Raw genomic sequence first — 12967 nt, 5'->3', positions numbered from 1 at the left:
CTTCAAAGAAGTTGAGACAGCTGATACATACTGTGTGGAGGTCCTGTGCATAGTCAAACCTTTTGATAAAAATATATCCCTCTCCCAAGAGTGTTCTCTTGAGGCTGTTGGCTAGTGGCTGGACCAGAAGGTCTTCATTCAGAACTGACAACTAGAGAGAGCAATGAGATACACGATTCACATATAGATAATCTTAGACCCTTCCCTCTTTGCTCAGGGGGAAAAATGTAAACAGACTCATTTTAGTGGAGTTTAATAATAAAATTTCCTAAAATTTTCTGTACCCTAAATCTGGTTGCTGTTATGCATTTTGCAGAATTGTAAAGTAATTGGTAGCACATGGAATGGTACCTGCAGGGGATCGCGGCATGCCTCCTTGGTTTGCCTCTGTACAACTTTTAATAAATCTCTGCTTGGTAGAGCCAAATGTTTATTTATAACACATGGGCTTCCCCTGACAGTGTGACCACAAAGTGACTCTGTATCATTGCCAGAAATCAACTACATTAGCATCATGCAGAAACATACATATTTGTATAAATATATATATACATATGTATGTATTTGATTTAAAATTCATAGAAATTCTAAAATTAATTTTGCATTCGCAAATCGTGCTAGCTCCTAAAAAAGTGTCCCAAATTTATTTCTGATTATATTGATACTGACTACTTTGTATCCTTACTGTTTGGACATCTAGCTTGTATTTGGCAGCCATCAAGAGTGTGTGATAGGAAAAAGTTGACTTCTTCCAGATGAACTTCCCTTGAAGATTTTGTGATTGACTGAGTCTTCGCATTTCTCTTTTGGGAGCTGAGTCGGACTCATCACTGCTATTGCAGGGCTCGTTCTTTCTAGTGATGACCAAAAGTTCACTGGAGAAGTAATAAAATATCAATATAGTCATTTAAAAATAAGTTCAATTTTAAATTAGTGTCATAATGTATGTTTTGGTTATACTTATTTGGAGGAGAGTATTGGCTAAATTCCTGGAAATATTAGAAACAACATTGGAATTAACACAAAAATATGAACAGTGTTACTCACAATAACCCTTCTCTGTAATTATAAGTTCTCAGTCACCCTATCACAAATGATCGTTATTTGAATGTCATTAGTAAGGGTTGCTCGTCACTGTCTGTGCAATCAGGGGACCAGGAAAGTGACTACAGATGTCACTATCCAGGTACATCTCCTCCACAATTAATACGATGGTTTTATTTTTAAATTTGGACATTATAAGGACATGGAAATAATTGTTTAAATATATATGACCATTTCTCAACAAGTTAAGCATAGAATTACCTTATGGCTCAGCAATTCCATTCCTGGGTATAAACCCGAAAGAATTGAAAACAAGTGTTCAAACAATAATATGTACATAAATGTTCATAGAAGCTCTATTCACAAAAACCAAAAGGTAGAAACAACCCACATGTCCATCAATGAATGAATAGATAAATGAAATGTAGCATATCTAACAATGGGATATTATTCACTCATCAAAAGAAATGAAGTAACAATACATGCTACAACGTGGATGAACCTTGAAAACATTATGGTAAATGAAAGAAGCCAGACACAAAAGGCCACATGTTATATGAAATATCCAGAATAGGCAACTCCGTAGGAGCAAAATGCAGATTTGTGGTTGTCAGCGGCTGGAGGGAAGGGAATGTAACCGCTTAATGGGTATGGGTTTCCATTTGGAGTAGTGAAGTTATGGAACTAGGTAGAGGTGATGGTTGCACAACATCATGAATGTACTTAATGCCACCAAATTGTACACTTAAAAATGGTTTAAATGGTAAATTTTATGTTGTGTATGTTATAATAAAAATATATGACCACACATCCTATGACAAACTCCACACTTAATAAGCATCGAGTACTCCATAAATAAACATTATAAGCATAATTATAAGCATGGTTCTGGGTGAAGCCTTCTGGGCTACTAGAAGCAGCAAACACTATGTGCTAAGTACCATTTTAAATGCTTTACTCTACCCTGAGTAAAACATTGTTATTCCTAAATTATAAGTGCAAAAACTGAAATATAGATAAAAATCTGCCCCAAATTGGCAGATAGATGGTAGACCTGAGATTTAATGCCCGGTTGTCCAGGAGCAGAATCTGTACTGTTAGCTGCTGTGCTGTAGGCTGAGCCCACCTTGTCCTGTGATAATGAAGTTGACCTGCTGATGAAAGCATGTTCTCAGGTTCTTAGAACAATGTTGATGAAGTTTCAGGTTTTTAAAGAACAGGCTATTTTTATTCAAATCGGCAAAGTACAGGCATATATTTTGAGTGCCTTTATTATTGATTTGCCTAGTCGCCTTTGACATACATATGCCATGAATGAGCCACAAGAAGTACAGTTCTCTTTCAGTGCAAATTCACTATGCTCTATAAGCTACTGACTGTGGTCAGAGACATCTTGTGCTCTCTGCAGTCTTCTCCTGTTGGAACAAGAGTTACGGGCAGTTTCTCAAATGTATCTCTCCCTCCCCGTCTTTCATTCCTGGGGCTAGACTTAGCTAAATGAGAATTGGTGGAATGACAAAGCAGGGTCTTGGCCATGAGATATGCAGGCAGTTGAGAGAAGAAAAACTATCATAAGCCCAGAGAATGGGAGTAAGATGTCATGGATGAGAAAAAATTAACTAGAATAGGAGGTCAGCCTCCTCCATGGATCTCCATACATCTCAAGTCACACTGTCCAAGGAGTGTGGCAACTTGTGTTGGATGGGCAGGTCCTCTGCATTGGCTATTCCAGAAGGGCACCATTTACACTATGGCCTATGGGAATGACACCTGCTGGACTCATGCAGTGGGAAGCCTATGTGGCTATAAGCAGTGGCCCTGCAGAAAAGGCCTAAAGTCATGTCTAAAAGGACGCTGTTTACAGGGCACCCAGAGCTCTTGGACAGATGCAATTCTTGGCAGCAAATGAATGCCAAAGGCATGTTTCCAGCATGTCCATTCAAGTGGCCACAGGGAGATCCATGAATAGGGCCAGTCTCCACATGGGAGGGCTCTGGTAGCAGCGAGGCAAGATTCAGAGCCAGCTTTCATTCCAAATAGGAGATGGGAAGGGTCCCACTAGTAGGAGAAAGTGAGAACTAATGGCTTGCTGTTCATGTATCTCCATCTCTGTTCATCCCAACCCAGGCTACCTCCAGCCCAGTGGTGACAGAGCTCCTGGTTAACCTCCAGGTCTGCCCTTTTTGGTTCTGGAGGTGGCTCAGTCAAAGCCTGCCATGGGAGATTGTTGCTCTTGATGGGTGGCCAGGGCTAGCATAGGCAAAGGTAGGTTCTGTGGTATTTGTTCTTGGAGCACATGGCCATCTTAGGAAAGACTCCTCAACCCTTATCTCACCTGCTCTTTTTGCTGCCATTCTTTCAATCCAGGAGACCAGGCCAGGACTCGGTAATAACTGTTTCCTTATATATTTTCATGCAGAATAATACCAAATATGGTGTAACTGGTTGCTCAGATAATTGTGAATTCGTGAATGTGGAAAGTTCTCTCCTGAGGACACCAGCCCAATGGTTTTGTGCTAAGAGAGTTCCTTTGAGCAAGTTGCTATCACAACATATAGATAGGTATTAAATATCTCAATCATTTTTAAGCAGGCTCTTGCAGAGGGGTCATAAGCACCTCCTGTATTATGGGTCATAAATACATCTTGACTTTCTGATTCTCAGATTCCTCTTCACCAGAGAGGGCTTTCAGTAAAGCAGAAAAATTAACAATAAAGGACTTACCAAGGCAGATACATTTTCTTTAATTTTAAAATGAAGCCATTATGATCTAAATACATGGGGGATATTGAATCGTGAGCTTCGCCATGCTTTCAAGTGCGTTTGAATCTCAAGATTTTAAAGAACACAATAGTTTTCTGAGCTGGTTCCACTGCAATCCTGTCTTATAGAGAGAGTCTCTTTTAACTGGCACCTGGTATCAGATTTCCCACACAAGGCAAATATTTGAGATGCCAGAGTTTCTAGGGGGCAGTAGGCCACTACTGTAGCCTCTGTTGAATGAATGTTGATTGTAGTCTCACCCCAAAGTTCATGCTACAGCATGGACCACTGGGAAATAAATAATTGAGGCAAGAATGATAATTCCACTCTATTAACTCTGATGTTAGTTCTTTAATAGATCTTTCTGTCTTCCTCTATGGGACAAAATATATAAACAGCTGTTTCAAATTTACAACTAAAAGGTTGAGTTTCTAGAAGCTGAATAACATTGTTATTCTGTTTTATGATATAATTTTGGGCAGCAATAAGAAAATGAAGGTAGAAATAGTAAACCAGAAAGAGTAAAAAGTTGGCTCTCTTTAATGTTAATTATGATGATTAATGTCATCATCTCTGGATTGTAGGTTACCTAAGAATGAAACAAGTTACACTTGAATACAACTTGAAAGAAACAATGGATAAAACTAAGGCTTTCAAAGATATATTGACCTCCGTCATGTGTAACATTCATTTATAGAAAAATAATTTTAAGATTATGATATTTGCTTCTACTATAGACTTTCTAGTCTCCAAAGCTAACTTGACAGAGGCAATTTATTTCTTTGACTTATTTCCCTGATTGCTATACTTCCAGTTCAGGTGGTTCCCACTGAATAACAGTAATACCGAGAGCTGGGATTTCATGGGTCACTCACGTGGGTTTTCATCAAGAGAAGTTTGAGTATGAATGGGAATGTGCCACATAACTCATCCAATTGTACTATAATGATCAAAACTGCAATCAAAAGCAAAACAAACTATCAACAAAGCCCTAAATACTGTGTAAATGAAAGTGACATGTAATTTATAATAGAATTTACATAATTAAAAATACTTGGCTATAAATTAAACCACTCTTTGGCATCAACTGTTAGAAATTGCTATTTAATTTAAGCATAATACATTACTTAACATCTTCTATTTCCTTGTGGTGGAAAAGCATTGTGCCTGGGCGTGGGAGGAAGGGAGGGGTGTCTTCTTCCTTAAAAGATAATGTCCTTTGTCTGATCACCCTCTCCCAGCTGACACACACAGGTGAAGTCCAGGATGGTGTAACTTAACATCCAGGCACTGTGCACATGAGCAGGTCCATAGCTCTACCTGGCCAATCTGACCTCACCTCACACTCACTGAGCTGTGGTCCCCTCTGAGGCCTGGCTTGGACTGTTCTCTCTATAGTCCACTCTGCAGACCTCCCTCACCCCTGTAGTGATTTCTCAGAAAAAAACTGTTCAGCAAGAATCTCAGTTTCTTCTTCCTCCTTTCCACTCCATAACAGAGGCAAGGCTGAACCTCAGACCTCCTGTGCCTGGCTCTATGATCTTTAATTAAATTGGCTGCCCTGTACTGGTACCTGGGAATGGATCTCCTTCCTGAAGATCATCATTGCCCTCAGTGTTATCACAGCTTGTCTAATATGCTCCCCCTTTCCCAGGCTGAAGTCCAAGGATGGGCAAATCGGGACCCACTTCTAACGGTTTCACACTTGTCTCTCTCTACTCCACAATCGTCCCTGAGCTGAAAAGTCTTCCCTTTTACGTCTTCTATGTTATGCTCTTCTCCCTACCAACCTTGGAACCGACTTGGCTGTCATCCTCTCCGCACCACAGATCTATGATGTAAATCTTTCATGTTCAGGGATTGATAATCTAAAAGGAGATGAGGAAATTTAGAATATCCTTCCTCAAGACAAAAGTTTTGCTTGCAAGCCTATTGCCATGCTGCATAATCCAACTTTGGCAGTTAAATTCTATCTTACCTTTTTACTCCTAAAACTGTCTAATGCCCACCCTATCACTCCTGTGCCCACCCAACTGCCAGGTCAGCAGAGGCTCAAGTGCATTAGAGCGAAGGTTATGAACCCAGGAAGGCAAAAGAGAAAAATATATTTAAAACCATAAACGTTAGCCCCATTCCATGGTAGTTAAGTGAGACATTATTTAAAACACCTGATTGAAGCAATATCAATTTTTTCTCTTTATATGATTTTTACTTTTAAAATTATACAGGTAACACATGAATATAAACCCTTAAAGAGAGAATTATAATAATACAGAAATATATAGAATAAAAATCGTATGCTCCCCATACCCAATCTCACTTCTCAACCCAGAATAATCACTGTCAGTGATCGATTTAGAGCCTTACAAATTTTTCTTCTATACACTTATATAAATATATGTGTTAGTATACCAATACAGAATTTTGACATTTTTTTCAAAATCAGGGCCAAAGACTAGGATGTTATACACCTATGGGTTTGTACATTCCTGAGTATACAATTTCCAAATTTCCCTTTGCTTCTCTGAATTTTATTTGTTTAATAAAGCAATCACTTGCAAAAGAACTTTATTTCATTTTTCTGATGATTCAGAACAAAAGCATTTGTCATGCTTGTTTGACAACTGGCTGGGATTTTTGCCACAGTTGGGAAAACGAGCATAGTACTTTTTGCTCTGGGTGAGATGCTGTACACATGGGCGTGTGACATGGCCAGTGGCCAACCAGCTGCTGAGAAGGGACCATGTATTTCTCAATCAATAATGCTGTAAATAGTGCTTAGTGAAAACGAGATGAAGTATTCTTTCTCATCGCTTTCCTGTTCTAGTTTCTTCATCAAATGAGAAATTTGTTAGTTTTTCCTTAAGCACACATCAGTTCGACAACTCACATTTCTGGGAACCTACTACAAAAACAAGCCCTGAAAATATCAAGATGATTAAAGCAATGTCTACTCTTTAAAAATTATTTGATATCATTTCAGTCATTTCAGAAATTCATCTTCACTTCTGAGAATCAAATTATTTTTTACATTGGAATGTCTTTTCTATTTTCTACATCAAAGTTGTGAGATTATTATTCTGTTCAAAATTCTAAACTTTAATTTGGGAGTGACAGAGAGTACAGCTTTAGTCTAAGACAAAAATATATTTTGCAAATCATATGTAATTAAAGCTTAATAAGTGGTCCGCACTGGCTTGTGATGCCTTCTTCCATTTTTTTTTTTCAGGTAAAATCAAAAGTATATTAAAGTGGTAAGTTAGTTCTACATTTTTCCCCAAAATTATAATCTATATTGAGTTCAAAAACACGTTTTGTTTTGTTTTTTTACCTACTTTGGAAAATTACTAGTTTCATTTCTTTCTACTTTTTTCTGTCAATTTAGGATATTTATTCATTCTGGGTCAGTATTTTGAATTCCATGTCTTTGAAATACATCAAAAGAGAATTAAATGGAAAATGGAAGAAATGCCTTCTGTGGTTCCTGTCTGACTAATGTCAAGCAGGAAGAGGAATTCTGTTCTAACAGACCCTGTTGCCATCTGTCCTGTATTGAGTGCTGAGACCAAGTGCTGGTAACCTTGGGAAAACATCCAACCCACTTTAAGCAGTCATCACAGACACTAGAGTCCCTCTATAGCCCCTCATCAAATCATAAAATTTCAGAGCTAAAAAAATACACTCTGGTGTGGCAGTTCCTCAAAAAAGTAATTACCATATGAGCTGGCAATCCCACTTCTGGGTTTACACCCAAAGGAATTGAGGTCAGGGCCTCAAAGACATCTTTGCACACCCATGTTCACAGCAATATTATTCACAGTAGCCAAAGGTGGAAACGACCCAAACATTCATCAGCAGATGAATGGACAAACAAAATGTGGCATATACATACAATAGAAAATTATTCAGTCTTAAAGAGGAATGAAATTCTCATGAACCCTGTAACATAAATGAACCTTGAAGACATGCTGAATGAAATAAGCCAGACACGGAAGAATAAATATTGTATTGTTCTACTTACATAAGATACTTAGAGTGGTCAAATCCATAGATAGAAAATAGATTAGTGGTTGCTAGGGACTGGGAGGGAGAGAGAATTGGAGAGTTATACTTTAATAGGCACAGAGTTTCAGCTGGGGAAGACGAAAAAGTTCTGGAGATGGATGGTGACGATGATTGTACAACAATGTAAATGTACTTAATGCTACTGAATTGTATTCCGTAAATGGTTAAAATTCATGTTATATTTATTTTACCACACTAAAAAATCCTTACCCTCGTGCAGCTTACAATCTAGAGAGAGAGAGATAATAAGCAAGTAAAAATGTAAAATTTTTTAAAGTACATGCTAGATCAGTTTTTGGCCTACCCCATTTTATAGATAAGAAGCAAGAGGACAGAGAGAAAAGATGAATCTACCAACAAAGGCCTTGGTTGTCTGACTTCCGGGCCAAGGATTTTTCTACTGAACTATACTTCCTTTTTTGAGATACTTCTATTACCTCTATTTTCTGAGCCTTTCAATAATATATTGGAAGGAGAATAGGCTGGATTCAAATTCCAGCTTATTTGCTTCCTGGAAGTTTGAAATTGCAATTTTCTTTTTGGTAAAATGGGGATAACGAAACCTGCTTTATAACAGTTCAATGTAATTTGTTACACTGACACCGATGTACAACATAGGAAGTTGATGAAAATTAGCTCCCTTCCTGCTAGCCCCTCGAATGCCTTTTTGAATTTGTTGCTTATTTATAAATTCTATTCATTGAATACTTATATTCAATGGATTATATTTATTGAATACTTTCAACCTAACAATTTCAGCAAAATATTCCCGTGTTTTGAGTTTTTGTAAATCATTCTAGAAATACAGTTTGGAGAAGAATGGCTCAGTTGAAAAACCTGGGAAACAAGCCAAATATTTGACCCTTATTTAGCTGGACGAGAACTTTCACAGTGTAAATTTGATAAAAAATTCAAAACAAGAGCTTACTTATTTCTTTTTCCAAAACATAAAGCCAATTATTTGATATTTCTACTAGCTATTAAAAAACCAAAGCCATATTCTATTTTTATTCTATTTTAGTTCTTAAAAAGCACTGATCTCTAAATAAAAAGTATATAATGGCGTGATTATATATGTGACCGCCCTGCAAGATAAGTTATAAGTGCCTATTCTCCCAAGAATGGTGTGTTTCCCAGATATAATATAGACAATTGGAAAAACAGACGCACTTATCAACAAATAGCAGAGCATCATTAAAGGTACCACCCAGCCCTCCTTTTAACTCATTCCACAGCCTTCTCCAGCTCTAAGGAACTCTGAGCCTAGTCATTTTGATTATTTCCTCTGGGTTCAGAACCCTCTCCTACTTCCTCCTATTGTATTTAAGAATAAAAGAAACCAATTATTCCCATTTTACACAGGTCCATAAAGAACTTCTCTTTGTAGATTTTCCAAGGCTCTTTAGACTCATGAAAAGATTTGTCCTACCCCCAGGTTAGTGAATTTTGTTGACTATATAGTAATTGCATAAAAAGTAATGCCTTAAGTTACAATTCTAGGGCTGGACAATGTATGTGGTCTTATTAAAGATATAGGCAATTTATTTTGAATTGTCTATCCTGTCCCTGCAGAAATAATAGGTAGCTCAGCTGGGGAGGCAGGTTCAAATCCATTAGACATTGTTGATCAAATGTACTCTTGGTATAATATGATGAAAATGGCATTTTACCTGTGGTCTTCCTCCCCAAAACTTGAAGTCTTAGTCTAATCGTGAGAAAAACAGACACGTTCCAACTGAGGGACATTCTACAAAATATCTAACAAAAATACTTCTCAAAACTATCAAGGTCATCAAAAACAGAGAAGGTCTGAGAAATTGTCAAAGCCAAGAGGTGCCTAAGGATACATAATGAATAAATGTCATGTGGTATCCTGAATGACTTCATGGAACAGAAAAAGGACACTAAACACTAAGTACAAACTAAAAAAATCTGAGTAAACTGTGGACTTAAGTTCATTATAATGTATAAATATTGGTTCATTACTGGTCATTAATACTAACTTACAATGTTAATATTAGGGGAAACTGAGTGTATACTATACAAGAACTCTCTACACTATATTCATAATTTTTCTGTTAATTTAAAAATGTTCTAAAATAAAAGTTTGTTTAAATATACTAACAATATTTTAATATAGTATAGGGAATGTAGGGCAGGAATAAAGACATATGAACTGTGGGAGAAAAGTGACAGAGGAAAAAAAAATTCCAAAATGATTCTTAAAGATCGTCACTCAAAAGGAAGACCAAATGTTTTTGTATTTTGTATCATGTCTTTAAATTTATCCATGTGTATTATGTATATATTTTGGGCATTCGGTTTACAATATATATTCTATAAGTATTGTGGCTCATGTTAACTTCTGTCTTTATAAAGACCAAACCAAATCCTTTGAATTTTAGAAAAATAAGCCACAATCTACCAAAAGTAAAGGAATAACAATCAGATTCAGTGGATTATGGGAAAAATTATATATTTAGCAAAGCATGACCTCCTCTCCAACATAAGTCTAGAAAAATAAATAAGCCTTTGGGCATCAATTGATGAGTAAAACATTTCTTAATGAGCCAGATACACTTAAATCACTACCTGGAATTACACTGAACATTCATGCCTTGTGTAATTTTTTTCCAAGATGCTTCCTACACCTAAAATGCCTGTCTCCCTCACATTTTTTTCTAAGTTCAAAGTCTTGATCATCTTTCATGGTTCACCTCAAACATCTCCTCTCTAGTGAGAACAAACTGCTCATTTCTCTGAGTGGTCATAATAGTGTGTTTCTCCGTCATCTCATGGACTTAAAACAATTTTTCATAGATGTTGTTTATAGATGTTTATAAACAACGTTTTTTATAGCTGTTGTTTATAGCTGTTTCTCCCATTTGGCTATAAGAGTCTTAAGATTAGGGTCCATATCATAACCACTCTTCCTCTCCACATAGTGTCTGACATTCATTCATTTGTTCAACAACCATTTACCACATGTCTACCATTCAATATCATCGAATGAACAGGAGGAGGAAAATTACAGAGAAAAACGAACAACTAAATGTTAATGTTGTGGGGAAAACTTTCCAAGCCAGGGAAGCCTTGAAAATAATGAGTAGAAAAAATATTGATACAGGTCAGCCTTACTGAAAGCATTAACAAAACTTTCTATCACAGCACTGATTTATTTTTCCAGCCAGTGTATATGCTTCTAAGTTAGAGGTCTCTCTTCTACCACTTTGCCCCTTTTATGCACTCTGGGACCCCTGCAGTTTGTGTGTAGAAAGCTAGTAGGCCCCGGGTGAGTAAAATAAATCCAAATGAAGTTCATTTTCAAAAGAAAACATGAATGAGCAGCAAGAATTTAGGGCAAGGAAATAGACAAAACCTGTTTTTTCGGGGCAGAGGCCTGAAATCCGACTTGCGACTCTCAGGTCCCTGCATGGGTTCTTAGAAAAGAATTTTGTTTCCTTTTGAAACTTTCTGCTAAAGCAAAACATGTTGCTGTCTCAATGTATACATATATTAGATTTATTGCAAATACTGTTTTTGTGTGTGTGCTTTTATGGTAGACTTGGTTTGCTATTTCTCTAGCATAGATTAATTTAAATTCCATTTTTCAGAGCATCAGTGCCCAAAATATACTTCTAACTACCATTGTCAAACAATTTCTCATAAGGCCATTTTAAGCTGATAGTGTGCTCTGTTCTATTCTGGGGTCTTTCCAACCTTCAAGCACTCTTTACATCTTATGATCCATTCACCCCCAGAATGTAGAAATAATTTCTGATTTTATATGCAGATACTGAATGCCCAACCCCAATCTTTTTTTAATTCCCCCAAACAATTAATTTCATGAGAACTAGTTCTCTCTCATACCAATATTTCAGAATCACAGGAAACTGTTAATATTATTAAGATTTCAGTATATATTTCTAAATGGCCCTATGACTTTATTGTTCTGTTTCCAGTGCCTTCGCCTCTAATCTGTCACTGGCCAGTCTCCCTTAACTCTTCCGAACTCTTCCTGAAAAACCTGTTATGCCTTCACACCTGATCCCCGATGGTGCACAGAGAAGCCTCCTCACCTTCCAAAGGAATCCAACGCATCCTCGTAGGTAGGGACTGACTCTGGCACCTTATTAGGGTCCCCATTGACTTTTAACAAAGTCTATTACATTTCATTTTTAATACTAGGGCACAGTGAATCTATTAAATTTCAAAATATTCCACTTAAAATGTCAGATTAATTCTGAAACAATAAATCCCCCCATGAACTGTTAATTTGACTACAGATTTTAAAATTTTCAGTATGGTATATCCCCAGTGTCTAAAGCATTCCAACATGGTTATCAGCTCAGCTGAGTTCAAATCCTGGCTCTGCCACAGATTAGGCAGGCTTGAGCAATTTTTTTTCTGAACCCCTGAGCATTATTCATCTGTCCAGATACTCTCTGTGGAACATCTATTGTGTGTCACATGCCAAGGTCATAGGGTGAACAAGGCAGTGAGAGTGATCCGCTAAGCTGACCCTCAAATGGGCTAAGTTTCCTCATCTTTAAAATAGAAATAATAAGCCCCGTCTTGTAGGATCGTAAATGTTGAATGGCTCCTCCAACATATGGCTTCTCACCACCTTTGCTATCTGCTGCCACCTGTACCATCCCCTACTTTCTTGTCTCTGAAGGACAATATTAACTAAGCTTCTCTGCTGAAGCTCTTCAAGATAAAATGACCTTTTGGAACCAGACCAGGACAGTTCATAGGAAGCTACACTTCTGGACAGAGGTATTCTGGAGGCTGTCAGTGTGGGTCCTGCACAACCAAGAGAACAGTGCCCCTGATTCATGCACACCATCCACTGCCCAGGAAAAGCCTGGGTTTCCTTGATCTGGTTGCTTATTCTTTCTAGGTTATCATTTCAAGGTGCCCAAATCAGATAGAAATCAGATATCACATGATATCTCCTTCTTTATTGGAAAGAAGTTTTTTTTTCTTCCATGTGAGTCACTTGGAGATTCCTCATGCATTGTTAATTAAAACAAGAGAAAGATGGATAAAATATAGCTTGTTTAAAGCATTTGTATTTAAATCTACATTCTAT

At 37.2% G+C, this 12967-nt stretch overlaps 1 protein-coding gene across 10 annotated transcripts in view; it reads left to right on the top strand.

Moving 5' to 3' along the window:
- Positions 1-12967, top strand: part of VEPH1 (ventricular zone expressed PH domain containing 1) — a 190073-nt gene that overhangs the window by 125781 nt on the left and 51325 nt on the right. The window contains exon 10 of one of the 10 annotated variants that reach the window (XR_002777563.1): positions 11835-11981. The exons of the other annotated variants lie outside the window; for them this stretch is intronic. The gene's annotated coding sequence lies outside the window, so the exon portion shown is untranslated. The remainder of the gene's footprint in view (positions 1-11834; positions 11982-12967) is intronic. 10 annotated transcript variants of the gene reach the window in all.

Source organism: Pteropus vampyrus, unplaced genomic scaffold (assembly GCF_000151845.1).
Source record: "Pteropus vampyrus isolate Shadow unplaced genomic scaffold, Pvam_2.0 Scaffold12, whole genome shotgun sequence".
NCBI classification, from domain to species: Eukaryota; Metazoa; Chordata; class Mammalia; order Chiroptera; family Pteropodidae; genus Pteropus; species Pteropus vampyrus.
This window is presented reverse-complemented; position numbering and strand designations above follow the sequence as displayed.